General features: G+C 43.7%; 1 pseudogene; it reads left to right on the top strand.

Moving 5' to 3' along the window:
• LOC135510804 (prominin-1-A-like) overlaps positions 1-26,110 on the top strand; it is a 32,471-nt pseudogene extending 6,361 nt beyond the window's left edge.
• The last annotated feature ends 282 nt before the right edge of the window (positions 26,111-26,392 follow it).

Here is a 26,392-nt window from a genome sequence, read left to right as displayed (position 1 = left end):
TTACATGACTTAACTGTGCACAGTTTGGAAAGGTGTTTGGCCACTTAGTGTAACGGTTTTCTTGAGGTGAAGGAGAGGCGGACCAAAACGCAGCGTGGTGGCTATTCATGGTACTTTAATAAAGACACTATACATGACTAAACTAACAAAAAAACAATAAATGTGAGAAAACCTAAACAGCATATCTGGTGAAAACAAACACAGAGACGAACAATCACCTACCAACACACAGTGAAACCCAGGCTACCTAAATATGATTCTCAATCAGAGACAACGAATGACACCTGCCTCTGATTGAGAACCATACTTGGCCGAAACATAGAAATACCCAAATCATAGAAAAACAAACAGACTGCCCACCCCAACTCACACCCTGACCATACTAAATAATGACAAGACAAAGGAAATAAAGGTCAGAACGTGACACTTAGAGACAACAGTTTAACCTCTCATTCAAACCATTGTAATGTGGGGGAGGGGGGGTGGTTTAGCTTGCAATTTCTCCAAAATTCCTATGAATAATATTATGTTACTGAATGTTTCCAGAGTATTTTCAGATTTCATTGTTGACAAATGCTGTGAAAATGACAATAAATGTCAAATGCACATAAAATCATAGTGTAATGTTTGGATTCAGTCTTGTCAGGTGAACTGTTGTGTCCTCGCCTTTAGTTGGACAATTTCCCCATAATCTTCAAAGTGTTCTCTTTCAATTGATACCATGGTTATGCAAATGCTTTTTAGAGTTCTTCTTTTAAAAGAACATTTCAATTTGGCCCTATTCATATGCTCTAGACAAATTTCCACGAGTGTAAGGGGTTAATGACTTTTAATAATTTTGACCATTGTGATAATATTGTGCCACCAGTAGGAGTAGTAACACCAATGATGGTAACACCAATGATGGTAACACCAATGATGGTTACACCAATGATGGTTTCACCAATGAAAAAAAAAATGGAGGTTATTGAGCATTTTCTTAAACGGAGGCCACAGATGGGCAAATCTAAGGTCATTAGCAGTTTGAAAATCATTTACTTAAGCGATATGATTAATAATTTTGCTCACAATGTAATAATTTCCCTTCATTTAAATTGAGTAACATCAAGTGCTTTTTCACATTCAAGTGACACATTTAGACACCAAATTATAAATGGAATCCTCAAATTTATGACCTACTAAAAGGGTGTGATTAGAAAATAATTTTCTTTAAAATCGACCCTTCCCCCGATAACAGTTTGCTATTGGAGGGAATGATTTTCAAGGTGCTAACGCCAATGACATAGAACTGGGGGACAGACATTATACTAGTAAAACATTGGTATTGTAATAGCCGCCTTCGTTTTTATTGATCTATACAATATATGAAATACTTTTGTTTCACTTTCTAGCATTCAAAATAATAGATATCTCTAAATCCCCCAAAACATCTCTCTACAACTCTACACGTCCCTACTGGGACAAGCCAATTTTCTAACCCTAAAAACTTTAAACAATGCGTAAACAAAGTTTTACAGTATGTTTTTATCATTGATATATTCAATATAAACAAAAACGTGTGATGTGTAACTATTTGTCATTTTAATGTGTTTTTCATGGTTGCATAGGCAAGGGACACAAATGCCAGCACAATGCAAGAACGACCCGTCTGTGAAATGGCATGTACTATGGTAGAGCCTAAGATAGACATATGGTCTCTAGAAGGATGTTGTGCCGAATGTTTACAGATCATTAGGGATCATTAGAGAACGTTTCCCTTGTTATCACGTTTATGGTTTCCTTCAAGGCTGGATTTCTTACAATTGCTATACAATACTTTATTCTACAATACTTTACTATACAATACTTTATTATACAATACTTTACTATACAATACATTTCCTTTCCAGTGCCTGCACTTTTTCACAACAATCTCATTACTTCTGTGTTTTTCTTGACTTTCTCCTCTGTATCCGTGTGTGTTTCCACCCTCACCCCAGTCTCTCTCTGCTCTGTGCGTTTGCAGGCCCAGCAATACTGAGATTGTGCCATAAGTTGATTGCTCCACACGAATTTCTCCATCCTTACCCTAGCACACCCTCCGGCCCTGTCTCCAGCTGCAGTGATGGGAGCATATAGGAGAGTTTGGAGGTTGGGGGGCTGCGTCAGGGTGGTGTTGGCCTGGATTGGGGCACTGTTCCTGGGTTCCAGCTTGGCCCAGCCTCCCGCTGACTCCTGTCCTATGAGAGTCACTCCCTTGAACCTGAGCCAGCCCCAGTACCAGTCAGTCCCAGGAGCAGACACAGGCTTCATGTCCGGGGTGGTCCAGTCCTTCCTCCACACCGTCCAGCCCAACTCCTTCCCCAAAGGTCAGTCTAGGGCTGAATTTGTCTGGTAAAAAGTAGTGTACTACAGTATACAAAGGGAGCAGGGTGCCATAGTCAAAAAACAAAACAAGTGCACTATAAAGGGAATATTGTGCCATTTTGGACATAGCCTAGTCTGACAGCGCTCCTTTTCTACAGCAGTCTATATATCATACTGACCTCATATTGACCTAGCCAGTTGTGTGTAGCCATTATGTACATCCCATACAAATACATGGGCTTCCTCCAATTTGCAGAGTGAAAATGGTATAGAGCTATAGGGGAATTGTATTATAATTCTTCTTCTGTTGCCAACTAATCTCTTGTGAACAGACTACGTAAACATTAGGCAATATTTTATTTCTAGCTTAACTGAGATTAGTTTCCATCAGGAAATGCACTGTTTGCTTTCCTCCTAACTCTCCCCAAAGATTTGAGCATGTGTGCCTATAGGGATGTGATGAGGTTAAACATTAGAGCCAACCAGCGCTCTTTTACCATAGAAACTGGCGGCGCCGTTAGCCAGTAAGTGTGTTCATGGGAATGCCTTTGGTGTGTTGTGGGTCAGGCTGTCAATGGTTAACTACTGTAGTCAGATGAAAGTGACTCATACACTTATGGTTAACCCAGAAAGCACAGAGCAGAGTAACAGCGTAGGCCTGTGGACAATACTCCACTGTAGTTTGTCTCACTGACAGAATCTGATTGTCCATCTCCTTTGTCACGACAGTACATTTCATTATTGATTCTGTTTGACAAACAACAGTGAAGGTCCCTCAGGTATACACACACACACGCACGCACGCACGCACACACACACACACACACACACGTTAATCAGTCATTGACCTTTGCCCAGGTGAAACTCGTCTTAGATCAGAGAGCTCTCAGGTTGCTATGCACGGATTGGATAGCGATAGTCTCTCTGATCATGGCTTCTATCCAATCAGGATTGGAGGTATTATTGCTGCTTAGTATTTCAACCCTTGTTTGCGCATGTTTTGGTTTTATGTTTGTTGAGAACACTGACATTTGTCTGTTATTATGTGCCAGGCAAGGAGCAGTAATTTAACATTTTAAGAACTTTACATTTCTGAACCCAACTGTAAATACGGACTGATCCACTCTCTGTTCGAATCCTATCCTAAGACACTCTTAAGTGGTTCACACCTCGTTGTTACTCTGTAACAGTTTTCACAATTCAATGCAACTTATCTAGTCCGTCAGCATTCACTAGGCTGTGAGTGGCCTCTGTGTGAGAGAGAGACAGAAAGAGGGAGCGAGAAATGCAGAATTAGAGAGAGAATGTGAAAAAGCAGAATGTCCTCCTTCCCAACTAGACAGTGATATATGTCCTCTCAGGTTTCTGTCCAGAATGCCAGCCGTTGGTGTATGAACAATAACCATAACTACCAGGGTTAGACAGGACAATGGTGGACAAGCAGTTCTTTAATGTGTGGTTGGCTCAGGTCTTACAACACCGGTATGGTTACCCATGGTTTCATGATCCTTAGTTTAGGTTACATCTAAATAACATACGGGTAGGTTTGATTTCCTATCTTACTGTTGTCAGAGAGAGAGAGAGAGAGGGAGAGAGAGAGGGTGAAGGAGGAATGAACGAAGAGAGGGAGGGAATGCCGGTGGGAGAGATCCGAGGGTTGATGTAAAAATGTGATGCCTGATCTCCATTCAGCCTTGTGAAAGTGTGAACTCTGATCCTCTCACATGAACACGCCAGAAGATGTTTATATGTTTATAAAAAATAAACTTCCCTTTATCAGGACCCTGTCTTTCAAAGATAATTCGTGAAAATCCAAATAGCTTCACAGATCTTCATTTGTATAGGGTTTAAACACTGTTTCCCATGCTTGTTCAATGAACCATAAACAATTAAGTTAAGACACTAACAGCTTACAAGACGGTAGGCAATTAAGGTCAGAGTTATGAAAACGTAGGACACTAGAGAGGCCTTTCTACTGACCCTGAAAAACACCAAAAGAAAGATGCCCAGGGTCCCTGCTCATCTGCGTGAACATGCCTTAGGCATGCTGCAAGGAGGCATGAGGAATGCAGATGTGGCCAGGGCAATAAATTGCAATTTCTGTATTGTGAGATGCCTAAGACAGCGCTACAGGGAGACATGAAGGACAGCTGATTGTCCTCGCAGTGGCAGACCATGTGTAACAACACCTGCACAGGATCGGTACATCCGAACATCACACCTGCGGGACAGGTACAGGATCGCAACAACAACTGCCCGAGTTACACCAGGAACGCACAATCCCTCCACCAGGAATGCACAATCCCTCCACTATAACACTGGATGGATGGATGGAAAGCTGGCAAGTTACTTAGCTCCAGAGGCTACAAAGAGGGCTAATCCTAGCACGATGAATACATAGTGCTGGTTCTCGACGGATCAGCTGGACAAAGTGTACTTCACTGAGGGTGTGGCGGCCCGGTCATTGAATGTGGTCACAATGCAGCTGATGTATTATATTGATTTGCTACAGGAGCTGAATAAGACCGGGGAAGTCGGTTTCAGAGCTTCTCGATGAAATCTGTGCTGCTGTTGATTTTGTACTGCGTCCGTCCTGCTGTACTATCCTGGCTATGGTGAGAAGTATGGGTTCACCACCACCTCTGCTTGACATTGTCCTGGATTCCTGACAGGGACAGGAGGATGTATTTGGATGAGCCAGTTTCACCAACAAGGGCAATAGTGCTCCCAAGTGGCTCAGTCAACGGGGACAAGTTACTGGTTTGCAAAGTCCCCCAAACCCGGTGTGGGCTGGGTATCAGAACAGCAGTAGCAAGAAAGCACATTGTTTCTACAAAAGTTCCTCTGTGTTTATTGGGTATCAAGAGTGCGGTCTCATCCAGTTGTGGGTATAATAAACAGTTCCTTCCCCTAGTTTAGACACACGGTTGTCAAGTAGGGATATTTAAAAATTTGTTTAAAAAAATCCCAGTTCTCTGGGTGGTGCTCTGCCCGTTCAGGAGACAATGCATGGGAGACTGGCAGCGTGCTCTGTCCAGTGGCTGGCATGCACAGTTCACCATGGGCGAAGATGATGGTGACAAGGGGGTACAGTCTGTAGTTCGCTGTGCGTCTTCCTTTTCTTGATGTCATTATGTCAATGGTCTCCGAGGTCCTAGCGCCTGTCTTGAGAGAGGAGATTTCCTCTCTCCTTCAAAAGCTTGTCCCCGTGTCAGTTCCCAAGAGCGATGGAACGTTGAGTCCCATCCTGGACTTGTGTGTTTTTAAACAAATCACCTGAAGGTTTGCAATTTCAAAATGCTAATACTTCGCTGGCTATTGCAGTCGGTGTGTCCCAGCGTTTGGTTTACGCACATAGATCTGAAGGATGCATGTTTTCATGTGGCTACACATCCTCCCCACAGAAGGTTTCATTTCAAGAGGTTTCATTTTGAGGGTGTGGCCTACGAGTTTCTGGTCCTGCCTTTCGGGACTCTCCCGATTGCTTTGCACCTTTTCTATGGCAGTGGAGGCGACTTTGGCACCGGTGCAGTGCCAGCGGATCAGAGTATTGGCCACCCTGCCACGCTGGTTTCCCATATTAAGTCTGTGGTGCAAAGTGGATTACAATAACAGTTGTTTCACTCCGGCTCAGTGCTTTCGGTGTCTGGGTCTCATTCTGGACACAGTTCTGAATCCTGTGTTTATTGTCCCAACAAAGGAGGGTCGCATTCCGGCTCTGTCCGGCACGGTTTCAGCTGGGGCACTCTGCGCCTTTTCGCTTGTGCCTACGATTATTGGGTCTGATGGCCTCTATGAAAGCTGTGGTGCCTCGAGGACTTCTGTTGAGGCGTCTGTTGAGGCGCCGAGTGATTGCTACGCGTCTGGACACATCTCGCTACTGCCATTGACTGCTCAAGATATGACCGTCATGCCTAAGGGAGTTGACTCCATGGAGGGACCCACGTTTGTTGTTGCAAGGGGTTCTCATGGGCTCGGGTAGTGTGCTGCATGTTGATCACGACAGATGCATCTTTACTGGGATGGGGAGCGCTTTGTGTGGGCTACTCGAAAATAGGGATTTGGTCAACAGCGCAAAGGGCGCTGCATATCAATTACCTAGAGCTACTGACTGTTTGCTAGCACTGAGGCATTTCCTTCCAATGTTGGAGGGACAGAATGTGTTGGTAATGTCCGACAACAGGCTGGTCGGTGGCGTACATCAACAGGCAGTAGGGGGACGCTCGTATGAAGCAGTGCGCATTTTCTGTCACTCAGGGCGATGTATCTTCCCAGATCTCTCAACATGGGGAAGTTGTACTTTCCAAGGGGGAGTGGAGACTGCACCCCTCTTTCCAAGATCGCTCGAAAAATGTGCATTGTCATTTGTTTGTGAACAGACGCTTTGGCGTGTTAGTGGCCTCGGACCCTGCTCTATGCGTTCCTCCGCTGGGCCTGATTCATGCCCATGTGGAGAGGGTCCATCAGGAGGGTCTGGTGTTGATTCTGGTGGCAACCCCGTCGGCCCGAGCAACCTTGATTCCCAGAGATCATCCATCCGCCTGTTGGACAGGGATCCATGAAGGGTTCCATGTCGTTGGGATCTATTGTCCCAGTCGCAAGTGAGCATTTGTTACCCACAGCCGCAGATATGGATCTGTGGGTTTGGCCCCTGAAAGGTTGAATTTGACGGCTAGGGGTTTAACCTCGAATGTGATTATGTCTATACACTCGGCCCATGCGCCCTCTACGAGATGGTTGTATAACATATACAGTGCCTTGCGAAAGTATTCGGCCCCCTTGAACTTTGCGACCTTTTGCCACATTTCAGGCTTCAAACACAAAAATAAAAAACTGTATTTTTTTGTGAAGAATCAACAACAAGTGGGACACAATCATGAAGTGGAACGACATTTATTGGATATTTCAAACTTTTTTAACAAATCAAAAACTGAAGAATTGGGCGTGCAAAATTATTCAGCCCCCATAAGTTAATACTTTGTAGCGCCACCTTTTGCTGCGATTACAGCTGTAAGTTGCTTGGGGTATGTCTCTATCAGTTTTGCACATTGAGAGACTGAAATTTTTCCCCATTACTCCTTGCAAAACAGCTCGAGCTCAGTGAGGTTGGATGGAGAGCATTTGTGAACAGCAGTTTTCAGTTCTTTCCACAGATTCTCGATTGGATTCAGGTCTGGACTTTGACTTGGCCATTCTAACACCTGGATATGTTTATTTTTGAACCATTCCATTGTAGATTTTGCTTTATGTTTTGGATCATTGTCTTTTGGAAGACAAATCTCCGTCCCAGTCTCAGGTCTTTTGCAGACTCCATCAGGTTTTCTTCCAGAATGGTCCTGTATTTGGCTCCATCCATCTTCCCATCAATTTTAACCATCTTCCCTGTCCCTGCTGAAGAAAAGCAGGCCCAAACCATGATGCTGCCACCACCATGTTTGACAGTGGGTATGGTGTGTTCAGGGTGATGAGCTGTGTTGCTTTTACGCCAAACATGACGTTTTGCATTGTTGCCAAAAAATTCAATTTTGGTTTCATCTGACCAGAGCACCTTCTTCCACATGTTTGGTGTGTCTCCCAGGTGGCTTGTGGCAAACTTTAAACAACACTTTTTATGGATATCTTTAAGAAATGGCTTCCTTCTTGCCACTTCCATAAAGGCCAGATTTGTGCAATATACGACTGATTGTTGTCCTATGGACAGAGTCTCCCACCTCAGCTGTAGATCTCTGCAGTTCATCCAGAGTGATCATGGGCCTCTTGGCTGCATCTCTGATCAGTCTTCTCCTTGTATGAGCTGAAAGTTTAGAGGGACAGCCAGGTCTTGGTAGATCTGCAGTGGTCTGATACTCCTTCCATTTCAATATTATCGCTTGCACAGTGCTCCTTGGGATGTTTAAAGGTTGGGAAATCTTTTTTGTATCCAAATCCGGCTTTAAACTTCTTCACAACAGTATCTCGGACCTGCCTGGTGTGTTCCTTGTTCTTGATGATGCTCTCTGCGCTTTTAACGGACCTCTGAGACTATCACAGTGCAGGTGCATTTAAACGGAGACTTGATTACACACAGGTGGATTTTATTTATCATCATTAGTCATTTAGGTCAACATTGGATCATTCAGAGATCCTCACTGAACTTCTGGAGAGAGTTTGCTGCACTGAAAGTAAAGGGGCTGAATCATTTTGCACGCCCAATTTTTCAGTTTTTGATTTGTTAAAAAAGTTTGAAATATCCTATAAATGTCGTTCCACTTCATGATTGTGTCCCACTTGTTGTTGATTCTTCACAAAAAAATACAGTTTTATATCTTTATGTTTGAAGCCTGAAATGTGGCAAAAGGTCGCAAAGTTCAAGGGGGGCGAATACTTTCGCAAGGCACTGTAAGTGGCGTGCGTTCGAGATTTGATGTCAGGTTAAAGGAGATTCTCCTTTTCAGAGCTCTTTGGTGGACATTTTGATGTCCTTCCAAGAGCTTTTTGAGCAGGGCCTTTCTTTTTATACATTTGAAGCTTATGTGGGAGCCATCTTGACGTGTCATGTAGGTATTGTCAGTTCTACCCCAGGGTCTCAAATCTAATTTTATTTGTCACCTGCGCCACATGCGCATTTGTCACATGCACCCCCCCCCCTCCTGTGTGTGCATGGGCTATCATAGGCGTGCTGGGCTTGGGGAGTGATTGTGTGTTTCCATAGTATGTTATACAGAGTGACAACGGAAAAGGAACGTACAGTTATGAATTTAACTACTATTCCCCGAAGGAGAGAACGAGGTATAACATACTATGGGAACATACAATCACTCCGCGCCTACAGTGAAATTGGGCTCGCTGAAGAGAGGTACTTAATAATTGAGGAAATGTATGCCACCCCCAGTATTATAGTCAGGAAGGTGGGACTTCCGAGGGCGGGCTTGGCATCCGTTCAGTTCTTCAGGTGAAATGATTAGTTGTTGACTCCCCAAAGTATGTTATACCTCATTCCCTCCTTCAGGGAACAATAGTTATATCATAACTGTACGTTTTCATAATTGCTTTCATATGCCATATGATTTCAAGACCCTTACATATGTACGCATTGTGTAGTGCTTATCCAGATCATCCGTCTTCTTTTTTTTCCCTCTCTCTCTCCCTCTCCATCTCTCTCCCTTAGATTTGCTGGTGAAATTATTGGAGGAAAATGGCAATATATACAATGATGACAAGACCATTAAAGAGGTGAGAACAGATGCCACAGATGTCCACATCACAGTCAATCTATTGTCTAGTGATATTTGACAGAGTGTGACGTCACATTGAACAACAATGACTCTTCATTGTTAAAGATAGAAGATTGGTCTAATGAATATTTCTGGTCATTCGGTTTTCATAGTATTGCATGAGTAGTAGATGACAGTGTAAAATACACTAACACTACACAGTAATGTGCAACGTTAATATATTTGAGCAAAGTGTCACCATCCTTCTCTTCACCAATGTTGAATCAGCCAACTTTTCTTCTTCTTCTTATTTACACTGTGCTCATAATCCTATATATTCTACTAGTGTATCTGTGTGTTTATGTTAATGTGTGTGTGTGTGTGTCTGTGTATGTTAACTGTGTGTGAATCTCCTCAGGTCCTTCTCTATGAAGTTGGTTTCCTAGTGTGTGCTGCTATAGGGATCGTGTACATTATCCTGATGCCCCTGGTGGGGTTCTGCCTGGCCTGCTGTCGCTGCTGTGGACACTGTGGAGGACACATGTACCAGAAGCAGACTCAAGCTGTCCACTGTCACAGGAGAGGATTCTACTGGGCTACGCTACTCACCACGCTAGTCATACTGTAAGTGCGCGCGCATATTTTAATCCTTTTGGATAAGAAAAAAAACGAGCATTTTTGATATGAAGTAAAACAATGAACACACACTAATTTTTCTGTGCATGTGTGTGTAGTTCAGGGAACATCTGCATGTTCTTCAGCAACCAGTTTCTGAAAGGGAGTGTCGAGGACAGCTCTGTAGAACTCAACAATACACTTGACAACCTCCAAACCTACCTCACTGCTGTCCCACAGGTGTGTGTGTGTGTGTGTGTGTGCGCGTGCGTGTGAGAGAGGACTTACCTGTGATTTTCAGAAGGGAGTAGAAAACCTAAGTAATAAATGAAGAAGGAAGACCAGTTTAGTTTCTAAAACATTATAGACATGTCAATGCAGACAGTTTTATAGATGAACAATGGGGTCTGAAATTATTGACACCATTGATAAAGATGAGCAAGAAAGACAATAAAATAAATCATTCAAATACTGGAGCTATGGAGTATGCTCTACAGGCAGCAAGTGGCACCTTAATTGGGGAGGACGGGCTCATGGTAAAGGCTGGAAGGAATAAATAGAATGGTATTGAACAAATCAAACATGTTTTCCATGTACTTGATCCGTTCCACCCATTATTATGAGTTGTCCTCCCCTCAGCTGCCCTTGGGGGGGGGGGGGTCAAATTTATTGACACCCCTAAAGATTATTATGAATCAAGTTGTCACAGGTTTAAATTTTGGCCCCATGTACCTAGGGCGCAATGACGACATCAAGCGTGACTCTACAAACTTGCCGTATGCATTTGCAGTTCGTTTTGGTTGTGTTTCAGATTATTTAGTGCCCATTAGAAATCAATGGTAAATATTGTATTGTTATTTTGGATATATATATATATATAAAATATGTTTCTAAACACTTCTACATTAATGTGGATGATACCATGGTTACGGATCATCCTAAAATGAAATGTGAATAATGCCGAGTGATTTAAAAACAGCGGGTCAAACAGCATACCCCCAAAACATGCTAACCACCCCTGTTATTTGCAATGGTGAGAGGTTAGCATGTCTTGGGGGTATGACATTTGACCCTCTGTCACACCATTAGTCGCCCATTCACCTTTATGTTTAACTGACGGTCAGGCTCGCACTGTCAACACTTTTATCTGGTACAACAGAGGGAGAGGGACGCCGGGGGAAGAGAGGGAGAAGGGTGAAGAAGGCAGGGGATAGAGAGGGAGAGAAAGGGAGCAAGACTGGGGAGAAAGAGAGAGGAAGAAGGGGGGGAAGAGGGAGAAAGAGAGAGGGAAAGGATGGAGAGAGAAGGATAGGTTAATGGTAGGGCAGGTTGTGTTGTTAGAACATGTCAATCATTCATTTTGGCTGTCGGTAGTGGCTTTGAAGTTTCAGTTTTGTGTTCAGAATGTGCTTGAGAGAGTCTCCTCAATTTTATGTAATCTCTCCTGTGTCTAAGTGTGTGTGTCTTCTATCTCTGCTCAGCAAATTGATAGTGTGCTGATAGGGAGCAATGAGACAGTGGATGAAGTCACCAGAAGCCTCAATAGTGAGTTCCCGAGCTTCTAGTCACATAATGCATCACACGTTCTGCAAAGTACAAACACACTGAAACAACTGTAATGCCAATCGTCGTTTTGACCCAGTAGTGACTAGCTGCCATTCACAATTTGGGAAACACCAATGACATACATCTCTACCTTCTCTCTCGCTCCCAGATATAGGTAATCTGCTGGGCAAGGAGATCCAGAGAAGGCTAGAGGGCCCCTGAAACCTTCCCTGCAGTCTGTCAGAGATATAGCCAATGGTACAACTCCATCCTGTGTGTGTGTTTGTGTGTGTGTGCGCTTGTGTGTGGTGTTTGTGTGTATATTCCTCTTCTGATATAGGTTCATTTGAATTATCTACATTAATTGTTTAACAAAGTGCTTTTAAAGTCTTCTGACATTTTAAAATGTGTGTATGTTGTATTTGTATCCTAGTGGTGAACAGTACCAGTGTCCTGCTGGTGAGGTTAGACTCTACTCTAACCCAGGTCCGGTCTGATGTATCTGTGGTCCAGGATAATGTTAGCTCTGTCAGAGACCGCATCAACAGCACACTGAGAAACCCTAACTGTACTGCGTGCTCGGCCTATCAGTCAGAGCTACAGAAACTAACAATTGCCACCACTATCGCTGTGAGTACAACTTAGTTTCGTGTTGCCGCCTCTTCCTCTTTCTACGTTTCTACGATTGTTCTGGTTCCCCAGTTATCACCCTGTACCCACCAGTGTGTCTTTTCATCCTACTGGTTTGTTCTTGATAAGGAAGGATTCAGGCCTTTTGTTAAACACAATCAAGCTCTTCTGTGTTCCTGATAACATGTGTGCGTGGTTTTCGACAGTGTGTGTTGTGTGGTGATGCACTGTGTTTTGAGGAAATTGCCTTGCAACAGGAGGAACACATTACTAGGTTAATGAGATCGACACGACACAGGCAAATGAGTAGACTCAATGACTCATGGTGTTATCTTTGGATGTCAGGTTTCAGTCTGTAAGCTGACCTGACTTGTCCTTTCTTCCGCCTCCTCCTCCTACTCCCTCTGACGCACTCCCCCCCCCCCCCCCTCAAACAGGCTACCACCAACGAAGGGCTTGGGTTTCAGGAAAACTACAGCTCATAATGCATGCTCACATGCACACACACCTTATCAGTAAGACAAGAAGAAACCAGACATTTCTGTCTGTTAGCAGTGATGTTACTCTTCAACAACACAGGCCCTTAAGCATATCAGGGGGAGAACAATTGGTTTATTCAAAGAGGAGGACAAATCAAAGATGTTATGCTGAGAGGTAGATGTTCATTCTCCCCTGTCCTCAGTGATTCTCTCCACAGAACAAAGGGACAGGATGTAGTTTTATAACCCAGCTCTAGCCTGTGGTTGACCAATTAGAATTCCTTGCAATTAAACTGTGCCAATGGCCAAGTAACAAGTATCCGATTTCAGGCTCAATGTATACCAATGAGAATTTGCCATGTAGCTGTGAGTCCCAGACTGAAATTCCTCCCATGTCTCTGACCCATTGGTCTTTAATCCCTATTACAGAAAAAACACTATTTATTTCCATTGATCGTTAGTACTCTATTGACTTTTAGTCCTCTTGACCTTTAGTACTATATTGACCTCTCATCCTCTGCATTGTGTATTTATCTTCTAAACACATGTCCAACAAAAGGCCTGAATAGTTCCATATAAATGTTGTTTTTAGACTTCAGTTTATTTTATCATAGACAATGCAGTATTTCATTCATCCCTATCACTGATCTACTTCGATAACGAGCATCATTTTAAAATGTGATGATCTAGTTTCGTGGGTGGAGTTTAAATACTTGATCGATGTATATAACATAGAAGGGTGTAATTGTCTTTAGGACAGCTGTTTTTTAGTCAAGACGTTCGTGTTTTTAACATTTAATATGTAATTGTTGTACTGTATGTGGGTTTATAGTTTTGTTTAATGTTGTGTTAGTGTATGTGAGTTGTTTTGTCTGAAACGTTGTTCCCCCTGCTGCTATTGGCCAGGTCTCTCTTGGAAAAGAGAGACCTGGTTCAATTTCTCAATGAGAAAAACCCGTATAAATGAAAGTAAAATCAAAAATAAGGCAGGCAATGTCAGCATAGTTGATAGTTCTGGCTTTGCTGCCCCCTTCTGCCAAAGCATAATAATGACATTTACTGCAAAGAAGTCATTGAGGATTATGAGCAGTTTGCAATCTAAAGTGTTTGTGTGTTTGTGTGTTTGTGTGTGTGTGTGTGTGTGTGTGTGTGTGTGTGTGTGTGTGTGTGTTCCACAGGTCCCCAGTCTGAGTGAACTGCAGTCGGCCGTTAATAACGTCACCGAGGCTGATCTAAACTCTAAAGTGAAAGAGGTGAGTCTGTCTGGACTAAATAGACACATTTTTCAAGACTATGTATTTGGATCGTTCCATATGGGCTATGGAAGCGAAGACTATCAATTAACTAGTTGATTTTATATGCAGCAAATGTTCAAAATCCAAATGAGGTGTTTTGTGGCATGCCAGGCAAAGTAATCATACACAACGGCACCTTTCTTGCTGTGTCAGTACTGCGTACTGTATGCCATTGTGGAAAACATGACCACAGATAATGTAACTAATTTATAATCAAAGGGAATCCCTCTTTTGTAAGTAGAGGTTAAGGTAACCTCTGCATGGAAGACAGTGAGTTAGTGTGTGTGTGTGCTTTTTAGAAGAATGTTGCTGGGGATGGCTGCTGTTTTAAGGCCTCCTACCCAATTGTGTGTTTTTTCCCCCCACATTGTTTGTTACTTATTTTGTACATAATGTTGATGCTACCATCTCTTATGACTGAAAATAGCTTCTGGATATCAAAACAGTGATTACTCACCTCGAACTGGATAAAGATTTTTTGTTTAATGAGTTTGACGCAAAGGATATAAAGGCCCAAATTCCCGTCATTTGCATGAAGAAAATAAGGAAATACAGGGGGCGCAGATCAGGGTGCCTTGTGAGAGTTTGTCGGCGAGTGAGTAACCCACCTCTACCATCCATTCTATTGGCCAACATGCAATCACTGGAGAATAAACTGGTTGAGCTCCGTTTGAGACTATCCTACCAACGGGACATTAAAAAGGGTAATATCTTAGGTTTCACTGAGTCGTGGCTGAACAACAACACGGATAATATACAGTTGGCTGGGTTTTCCGTGCATCGGCAGGACAGAACAGCTACGTCCGGTAAGACGAGGGGTGGTGGTGTGTGTCTATTTGTCAGTAACAGCTGGTGCACGATGTCTAAAATTAAGGTAGTCTCGAGGTATTGCTCGCCTGAGGTAGAGTACCTCATGATAAGATGTAGACCACACTATCTACCAAGAGAGTTTTCATCTATATTTTTAGTTTAAGTCTATTACCAACCACAAACCGAGGCTGGCATGAAGACCGCATTCAACAAGTTGTATAAGGCCATAAGCAAACAAGAAAATGCTCATCCAGAAGCGGGGCGCCTAGTTGCCGGGGACTTTAATGCAGGCAAACTTAAATCAGGTTTACCTCATTTCTACCAGTATGTCACATGTGCAACCACCTTTACTCCACACACAGAGATGCGTACAAAGCTCTCCCTCACCCTCCATTTGGCAAATCTAACCATAATTATATCCTACTGATTCCTGATTACATACAAATACTAAAGCAGGAAGTACCAGTGACTCGCTCAATACGGAAGTAGTCAGACAGGACTGTTTTGCTAGCACAGAGTGGAATATGTTCTGGGATTCAACCAATGGCATTGAGGAGTTTACCACCTCAGTCATCAGCATCATCAATGAGCTCATCGACGACGTCGTCCCCACAGTGACCGTATGTACATATACCAACCAGAAGCCATGGATTATAGGCAACATTCGCACCTAGCTAAAGGCTAGAGCTGCCGCTTTCAAGGAGTGGGACACTAAAAAATCCCGCTATGCCCTCAGACAAACCATCAAACAGGCTAAGTGTCAATACAGAACTAAGATTGAATCCTACTACACCAGCTCTGACTCTTGTCGGAGGTGGCAGGGCTTGCAAACTATTACAGACTACAAATGGAAACTCAGCCTTGAGCTGCCCAGTGATGTGAGCCTACCAGACGGACTAAATGCCTTTTATGCTCACTTCGAGGCAAGCAATACTGAAGCATGCATGAGAGCACCACCTGTTCCAGATGACTGGCTGATCACATAGCCAATGTGAGCAAGACATTTAAACAGGTTAACATTCACAAGGCTGCGGGGCCAGACGGATTACCAGGACATGTACTCAGAGCATGCGCGGACCAACTGTCAAGTGTTTTCACTGACATTTATTTTTTTATCCCCACCCCCTTTTTCTCCCCAATTTTGTGGTATTCAATTGTTAGTAGATACTATCTTGCCTCATTGCTACAACTCCCGTACGGGCTCAGGAGAGACGAAGGTTGAAAGCCATGCGTCTTCCGATACACAACCCAACCAAGCTGCACTGCTTCTTAACACAGTGCACGTCCAACCCGGAAGCCAGCCGCACCAATGTGTCGGAGGAAACACCGTGCACCTAGCGACCTGGTTAGCGTGCACTGCGCCCGGCCTGCCACAGGAGTCGCTAGTGCGTGATGAGACAAGGATATCCCTACCGGCCAAACCCTCCCTATGCGTCGCCCAATGGACCTCCTGGTCACGGCCGGCTCACGGACCTTTTCAAACTCTCCCTGACCGAGTCTGTAATACCTACATGTTTCAAGCAGACCACCATAGTCTCTGTGCCTACAAAAGCAAAGGTAACCTGTCTAAGTGACTACCGCCCCTTAGCACTCATATCGGTAGCCATGAAGTGATTTGAAAGGCTGGTCATGGCTCACATCAACACCATTGTCCCAGAAACCCTAGACCCACTCCAATTTGCATACCTCTCCAACAGATCCACAGATGACGCAATCTCTATTGCACTCCACACTGCCTTTTCTAACCTGGACAAAAGGAACACTTACTGTGCCTTGCAAAAGTATTCATCCCCCATGGTGTTTTTCCTATTTTGTTGCATTACAACCTGTAATTTAAATTGATTTTTATTTGGATTTCATGTAATGGACATACACAAAATAGTAATTTGTTTAAAAAAATATATATATAAAAACTGAAAAGTAGTGCATGCATATATGTATTCAACCCCTTTGCTATGAAGCCCCTAAATAAGATCTGGTGCAACCAATTACCTTCTGAAGTCACATAATTGGTTAAATAAAATCCACCTGTGTGAAATCTAAGTGTCACATGAACTGTCACATGATCTCAGTATATATACACCTGTTCTGAAAGGCCCCAGAGTCTGCAACACCACTAAGCAAGGGGCACCACCAAGCAAGCGGCACCATGAAGACCAAGGAGCTCTCCAAACAGGTCAGGGACAAAGTTGTGGAGAAGTACAGATCAGGGTTGGGTTGTAAAAAAATATCTGAAACTTTGTACATCCCACGGAGCACCATTAAATCCATTATTAAAAAATGGAAAGAATATGGCACCACAACAAACCTGTCAAGAGAGGACCACCCAGAAAAACTCATGGACCAGGCAAGGAAATCATTAATCAGAGAGGCAACAAAGAGACCAAAGATATCCCTGAAGGAGCTGCAAAGCTTCACAGCGGAGATTGGAGTATCTGTCCATAGGACCATTTTAAGCAGTACACTCCACAGAGCTGGGATTTATGGAATTGTTGCCAGAAAAATCCATTGCTTAAAGAAATAAATAAGCAAACACATTTGGTGTTAGCCAAAAGGCATGTGGGAGACTCCCCAAACATATGGAAGAAGGTACTCTGGTTAGATGAGTCTAAAATTGAGCTTTTTGGCCATCAAGGAAACACTATGTCCGGTGCAAACCCAACACCTCTCATCACCCCGAGATCACCACCCCCACAGTGAAGCATGGTGGTGGCAGCATCATGCTGTGGGTATGCTTTTCATCGGCAGGGACTTGGCAAACTAGTCAGAATTGAAGGAATGATGGATGGTGCTAAATACAGGGAAATTCTTGCGAGAAACCTGTTTCAGTCTTCCAGAGATTTGAGACTGGGACGGAGGTTCACCATCCAGCAGGACAATGACCCTAAGCACACTGCTAAAGCAATGCTCGAGTGGTTTAAGGGGAAACATTAAAATATCTTGGAATGGCCTAGTCAAAGCCCAGACCTCAATCCAGTTGAGAATCTGTGGTATGACTTAAAGATTGCTGTACACCAGCGGAACACATCCAACTTGAAGGAGCTGGAGCAGTTTTACCTTGAGGAATTGGCAAAACTCCCAGTGGATGGATGTGCCAAGCTTATGGAGACATACCCCAAGAGACATGCAGCTGTAATTGCTGCAAAAGGTGGCTCTACAAAGTATCGACTTTTTTGGGGGGGTGAATAGTTATGCATGCTCAAGTTTTCTTTTATTATTTTTTTGTCTTATTTCTTGTTTGTTTCACAATAGAAATGTTGCAATTTTGCATCTTCAAAGTGGTAGGCATGTTGTGCACTGCAGGTCCTGGATGAACCTCTACATCACCAGAGGAACAGAGGAGAAGAAGGATAAGGGTACGGCTAAAGGCTATAAGAACTAGCCGTCTAGCACGTTCGGAACAGAGAGTAAAAGGAGCAGGTTTCTGGGCAAGATAGCATAGATTCAAGGCATAACGTACAGACAAAGGTATGGTAGGAAAAGAGTACATTGGAGTTAAACCTAGGCATTGAGTACTGATGAGAGAGATATAGTCTCTAGAGATGTTTAAACCAGGTGATTCATTGCATATGTAGGAGGTGGAACAACATGGTTGGTTAAGGCATATTGAGCAGGGCAAGAGGCTCTACTGTGAAATAAGACAGTAATCACTAACCACAACAGCAATGGACAAGGCATATTGATATTAGGGAGAGGCATGCGTAGCCAAGTGATCGTATGGATCCAGTAAGTGGTTGGGCTGGCTGGGGGCACGGCGATTCAGACAGTTAGCAGGTCGGGGATAGCAAGCTAGCAGTTAGCAGACCGGGGCTAGCAGTCTGTTTTTGCCTCCGCGTGTGGTGACGTCGATAGACCTGTCGTGGATTACTAGGGTTCCAAGTAGCAGAGGGATCCAAGTCCAATTGGCAAAATGGGTATAGTGTTCCAAGAAACTGGCCGATGGATCAACTAACAATCCAATATTTGGCCTGGGTCCCCAGATCCTCAAAAATGTATACAGCTGCACCATCGAGAGCATCCTGACCGGTTGCATCATCGCCTGGTATGGCATCTGCTTGGCATCTGACCATAAGGCGCTACAGTGGCGTACGGCCCAGTACATCACAGGGCCAAGCTTATTGCCATCCAGGACCTTTTTCAAAGATTCCAGTCACCCAAGTCATAGACTGTTCTTTCTACTTCCATGCGGCAAGCTTTCCCGGAGCGCCAAGTCTAAGTCCAAAAGGCTCCTTAACAGCTTCTACCCCCAAGCCATATGACTACTGAACAATTAATCAAACGGACACCCGGACTATTTGAATTGACCCCCCCTACCTACTTGTACAAATTACCTCGACTAACATGTACCCCCGAATGTTGACTCGGTACCAGTACCACCTGTATATAGCCTCATTATTGTTATTTTATAATTATTATAAAAAAAATGTTTTACTGTAGTTTATTTAGTAAACATTTTCAAGACATTATTTTCTTAACTGCTTTGTTGGTTAAGGGCTTGTAACATAAGCATTTCATGTTAAGGTCACATTTCACATTCGGCGCATGTGGCAATTTCGGTGCATGTGACAAATACAATTTCATTTGAGTGTTTGTGTGTGTGGGGGGAAATACACAATGCACACACAGTTGCCATGGATTAGTGAAGTGTTACTGACATGATACAGTAATATGCATGGTCCTGTTCTGAGGGGGAATTTGAGATGCATGCTTGATACATTTTTCATGCAAGTCCTCCATTGACTTCCATGCATAATATATGCTGGGAAACTCCATGGAGTGTTACTGAGGATGGTTCTGACTGTGTGTGTGTCAGGGAGAAGACTTCTTTGCCAGTATTCCCCAAAAAGTGACCAACGACACCAAGGACATGGTACAGAGTGAGTATATTACCTTCAATGTCACTACTGTTATAGGACTAAGACACCACAACTACTCTGATTATTATTTGACCCTGCTGGTCATCTATGAACGTTTGAACATCTTGAAGAACAATATGGCCTTAATGGCCATGTACTCTTATAACCTCCACCCGGCACAGCCAGAAGAGAACTGGCCACCCCCCAGAGCCTGGTTCCTCTAGGTGTTTTCCTAGATTCCTGCCTTTCTCGGGAGATTTTCAGAGCCACCATGCTTCTACATCTTGTGGCAGGCCAGGTGGTTGGGTCAAAACGTTTACACAGGACAGACACGGACAGAGTTGGATTAGCTCAGTTTCAAAAGGTGTCTATTCAAATAATAGTTCAAAAGAAAAGAACAGGTCACCCCCATGAGACCCCCTCCGGGATACCATCTTCTGGGCTCCGGGTCTATCTGTGTCCCGTGGGGATAAAAAAAAAAGAACTCCCCCCTGTTACGTCTCAAACTGTCCCCAACTATACAGGAGTCCTTTCTTCCCCCAGTCTCTCTCCTGTGTGCTGCCCTTCTGGCAGCTTTATGGGAAATCAGCCCTTGATTACTCACCAGCCCCAATTAGTCCTGGCCAGAGAGCCCGTCGAGACCTGGCACGTCCAGCAGAGGGAGCCATCGCCTTGTGATGTGTACTCCGCCTGTCACAAGACCTCGACGAGTCTCCCCCTGGTGGCTGACCTGCTGTACGCCACAATCTGCATTGCTTGCTGCTCTGGGTTTTAGGCTGGGTTTCTGTATAAGCACTTTGTGGAATCCGCTGACATAAAAATAGCTTTATAAATCAATTAGATTCAGTTAAACTTCTACCTTGTATAGGTTATTATGCACACCCACACTATCAAGATTATGTCTACTAGCCTTATAGCCACATCTTATGCTTTAACCTTACCTAAATACCTTTAAAACTGACCTTGGATCAGTGTCTAGAGGTATATTCATCCTTCTCCCTCAGATGTGAAGCAGCAGCTTGAAGACATCAAGAGACAAATCTCTGAGGTGAAGGGAAACATCCCTGTCTCTGCCCTCAGAAACATCTCAGACACACTGGGAGAGGCTCAGAGATACATCGGCATGTACTCACAACAGTCAGAGAGGGTAGAGATGATCAGGTAATGAACACACTTACACCCACACGCACACACACACACTGACAGGACTGAACAGATAAGGTAAAGATCCTCTGTTTCTGTTTGTCTCCCTAGGTGGGGTGTGTGTATTATCCTGAGCTGTTCAGTTCTCCTAGTTGTAGTGTGTAACCTCCTGGGTCTGTTTTTGGGCCCGGTTGGACTAAGCCCAAAGGACGAGCCAACAGAACGATCCAGCACCGCAGACTGTGGAGGAACCTTCCTCATGGCGTATGTACTGTCACTGTGTGTGTGTGTGTGTGTGTGTGTCTGTGTGTGTGTGTGTGTGTGTGTGAGCGAGCATAGGCATAAGTGACGCCCGTGCCCTTAACAAAAGTCATCTAGTGAAAAAGTGATCTCAACGTATTTGTGTGTGTAGGGGTGCAGGGCTAAGTTTCCTGTTTTCCTGGCTCTTCATGCTGGTGGTGTTAGTACTGTTTATACTGGGAGGAAATGTCTACACACTCATCTGCCAGCCCTGGCGCAGTGGACAGCTACTACAGGTACACAAACACACTCACACGCCTACTCACACTCACACGCCTACACACACTCATACATCCACACACACACAATGGATTCATTGACTCACTGATTGATTGTGTGTCTCCCCCCTCCCCAGTTTGCTGACACTCCAGGCCTGATACAAGGCTTCAATTTAGGAAAGACACTGGGCCTGAAGAGCAACCTGACACTCACTGAAGTATACAAGTATGTAGAAACATTATAAAGGGTTATACAAATGAAAGATCTGCTTTCTGGTTACTATAAGTCACTCTAAATGTAATGTTGTTTTTGTTGTGCTATTGTGCTATGTAATGATGTATTGTTGTGTGTTTGTAGTGATTGTGAAAAGAACAGGCCTCTATGGACAACACTCCATCTGTATGATCTCATAGACCTCAATGCTTTGCTCAACGTGTCCAAAGTACGACTGTCACACTACGATTTCTATTGTTTCTACTACGTCACATATGGTTTCTACTCTGTCACATAGGGTTCCTTCTGTTTCTACTCTGTCACGTAGGGTTCCTACTGATTCTACTCTGTCACGTAGGGTTCCTTCTGTTTCTACTCTGTCACGTAGGGTTCCTACTGATTCTACTCTGTCACGTAGGGTTCCTTCTGTTTCTACTCTGTCACGTAGGGTTCCTTCTGTTTCTACTCTGTCACGTAGGGTTCCTTCTGTTTCTACTCTGTCACATAGGGTTCCTACCTATTCTACTCTGTCACGTAGGGTTCCTACTGTTTCTACTCTGTCACGTAGGGTTCCTACTGATTCTACTCTGTCACGTAGGGTTCCTACTAATTCTACTCTGTCACGTAGGGTTCCTTCTGTTTCTACTCTGTCACGTAGGGTTCCAACTGATTCTACTCTGTCACGTAGGGTTCGTTCTGTTTCTACTCTGTCACGTAGGGTTCCTACTGATTCTACTCTGTCACGTAGGGTTCCTTCTGTTTCTACTCTGTCACGTAGGGTTCCTTCTGTTTCTACTCTGTCACGTAGAGTTCCTACTGATTCTACTCTGTCACGTAGGGTTCCTACTGATTCTACTCTGTCACGTAGGGTTCCTTCTGTTTCTACTCTGTCACGTAGGGTTCCTACTGATTCTACTCTGTCACGTAGGGTTCCTACTGTTTCTACTCTGTCACGTAGGGTTCCTTCTGTTTCTACTCTGTCACGTAGGGTTTCTACTGTTTCTACTCTGTCACGTAGGGTTCCTACTGTTTCTACTCTGTCACGTAGGGTTTCTACTGTTTCTACTCTGTCACGTAGGGTTTCTACTGTTTCTACTCTGTCACGTAGGGTTCCTTCTGTTTCTACTCTGTCACGTAGGGTTCCTACTGTTTCTACTCTGTCACGTATGGTTTCTACTCGATCACATATGGTTTTAACTTTTTCTATCACCATATACTGTCTATTGATGATCACTGGGAATCACTTTACATGGGGATTTAATTCCCAAATGAATCATCTTATGTTTCCACTTCCAAATTGGTGTAAAGTCCATATATTAAACCATCTGCTCTCCTAGGACAATTTTTCCACTAGTCCTTCTAATCATGTGTTTACCTCTCCCCTCCCAGTACACAGAAGAGATTCAGCAGCACTTTGACAGGAATGAGATCAAACTGTCGACAGTCACCCTGCTCACCCGCGACATACGCAATCAGCTACACAGCTTCTCTGACAAGGCCCATGATGTCGACTTCAGCTCTGTCACCCAGCAGGTACAAAGTGTGCGCGTCCGTGTGACCTTTGGTCTCGTAGTTTGTATCGAATTTGAGCATACATCAGATCATATGACATACCGTAACGGTTTCGACGTCTGTTTTTAGATCAACAATATTTCCAGCATTGATCTGAATGAAACAGCAGACAGGCTAGACCAACTGGCTGCTGCTCAAGTGAGTAATAAAATCCACTCAGTCATCATCGTATAATGTTCTCCTCAGTGTTGGACTGTGCATTTGTAGAAAGACAGTAATGTGAAGCATGTCCCACCGTCTCCCTCCAGACGGGTGTTAAATTAGAGCTGACACAGGAGGCTACAGACCTGAGAGAGATCCAGTTCTACATTAACACTGCCATCCTCCCACAACTGGTACGTCCGACCAGCCTGGCGCTGTCGGCTTCTGCTCTGGACAACGGTCAGCTAAATGTCCCATGCGTGTGGCCGTACTAAATGTACAGCTATCTGAACTATCTGTGACGTGTTTTCATCAGTTCTTCGGAGGTCATTATTCAGAGCAGAGTCACGTTGTGTGTACGTGTGGATATAGTATCGGTCGGTCTTTTGTGTTTCAGACTCATTTGAACTCCACCATAGATGCCCTCGGTGTCATAGCGTCACACATCGATGTGAGTATACTGCAGGATGTTCAGAAAGCATGAGCAGCGCGTGTTCTTTCATTAGACCACGTCACAATGTAGCTGTGCAATTCGCGCTCATCCCTCTCTCTTTCTCTCTCGCTCTCTCCTTTAGCGCACAGTCGGAGATGTGTTGAGGGAAGTGGGAACAGCTCAAGAGTTCCTCAACACTAACACTACACAGATTGTCAAGGCCGTGAGTAGCCACACAAGCTCATCCCGTCACGGAAAAAAAAAAAATACAACCAGAAAACGACGTCATAATGCCACATTCTGTACAGTGAAGAGGGAGAGATGAGTTCCGATGAGTGTGACAAGCACAGCTCTCTGTCTGACTTCGCCTGTAGCACCACAGCCATTGCTCACATCTTAGCTCACAAGGCCCACTTCACGTAGTTACAGGGAAGTCCACCTGATTCTCTGCTGCAAAGCTCCACTGATTCTCATGAGTATGAGTGTCGAATTTACATCTGTCTCTCTCTCTCTCTCGCTCTCAGGAGAGTAGGGGGTTCCTAGACTGTCAGATGGGGTACTTCACGGCGTATGCTGACTGGGCTAATTTCACGGTGTGTTCACTTAGTGTACTATTATTACTGTATCACTGCATTACTCTACCGTGTGTTTGGTTTAATTTTAGGTTTAGCCTCAACCCTACGTGTAAGAATGTGTGGTTGATCATCTTCTGTTAAAACAGGCCTGGGTTTCAGGCTGGGTATATAAAATACAATTGATTGATACATTTGATTGATTGACACTTCTGTGTGTGTGTTCTGTAGATCACTCAGCAGGTTGGTCTCTGTGGCCCAGTGGCTGAAGCGATGGACTCAGCTGAGGTTATAGTCTGCTCAAACATGGTGCAATCTCTGGTGAGGAAACTATTACACACAGAGAGAGAGAAAAGGATTCACTGTGCTAATCCAGCATGGTTTATTAACCTACGTGTGTCTGTTTGTCCAGAATGCATTCTGGTTCAGCCTGGGCTGGTGTACGATCTTCCTGGTCCCCAGCATCATCTTCTCCATCAAACTGGCCAAGTTCTACAGGAGGATGAAGCACAGTGATAACTATGAGTGAGTAGCTAAGATATTTACACGTATGCATCCGATGATTGTACTTCGGTACTCGGTGGGCCCCCATATCATCTTATCTTCTTATTCAATATGACATAAAAGGCTGAACTGATCCTTTGTCAGCACTACTACTGCGTGACTCTTGGTGAATACGGGCCCAGGACACTGATTGATTGATTGAAACATTGTTGCAGTAAAGGTGGTATGGAACCAAGATACAAACTCTTTTTTTTTTTTTTTCTTGTTTCATCTTTCTCCCCACAGCAACCACATAGCCATGAGCATCATCCCCCGAGCCCAAGTCCAACCCTACTGAGCTGAGGGAAAGAGGACTGGCCAGGACTGTTACTGCTCTCAGGGACTATAACCATGACTGTCACAACTCCCTGACAAGAGTATCATGGAACATTTCAAACAGAACGCTGTCGCCTAAATAAGAACTTTGTTCTTAACGGACTTGCCTAGTTAAATTAAGGTTAAATAAATCAAATTAAAATAAACCTTCATTGAAATCTAATGATTGTCACTACCAGGACTCTGGCACCCCTACTTAAAACTACTACATGGAACATTCTGAACAGGACTAAAGCCAGTCGCATGGTGTATTTCAATAAGGAAGTGCTACTCTCCCTCAGTGATGGACTGAAACGCAGGAGCGATCTCGCACTCACTCGATGGACAGAGGAACTGTTTTCTGTAGACGGCATATGTCAGGAATTAAAGGCCACATCTCAATGTCTGCAGTACACACACACACACACACACACACACACACACACACACACACACACACACACACACACACACACACAAAGAGTTCCTCTCAGGAGTGTTGCAGGATAAAATGCAATCTACCTATTCTCAACATTTCCCACGTGGTTCATGATATCTAATGGATTGACTGTATGTATATTGTATGTTTTCAACCAATATTTTGGTTTGAATGTACCATGAAGAACATCACTGGCATTTTTTTATATTTGAAAGGATTTCGTTATGGGAAATGGGACAAACCCTGTTAGTACCACCTGAATAATGATATATTTGATATAATGATAAAGTATATATGAAATCAAATAGGGTAGGTATTCAATATAATGTTTATGATAATTTCATTGCTTTTTTTAATGAATTATACTGATTGAAATATGTGATTCCGCTATGATAAAATGGTGTGCCAAATAATGAGTAGGACGTTTGTATGTTACGAAGCACTTTATTAGGTCTGTTTTATATATTTATATATATATATATATATATATATATATATATATATATATATATATATTAGCATTGTGCAAATTACTGTAATTAAAGATTTGCTACTGACAGAGATGTCTGTGTGTCAGCTAATTCTTTCTCAAATGTGTCACTGTTATAGTATTTTGTACTAGAGCATGTTTCTGATAGGATGGCATCAACGGCCAACAGAAACGAGTTCTGCATTAGACTATTGTTTACAGGATGCAGTCTAAAAATGGAACAAATCAATCGATGCGTGTAGT

The sequence above is a fragment of the Oncorhynchus masou genome, chromosome 23, assembly GCF_036934945.1.
Source record: "Oncorhynchus masou masou isolate Uvic2021 chromosome 23, UVic_Omas_1.1, whole genome shotgun sequence".
NCBI lineage: Eukaryota > Metazoa > Chordata > Actinopteri > Salmoniformes > Salmonidae > Oncorhynchus > Oncorhynchus masou.
This window is presented reverse-complemented; position numbering and strand designations above follow the sequence as displayed.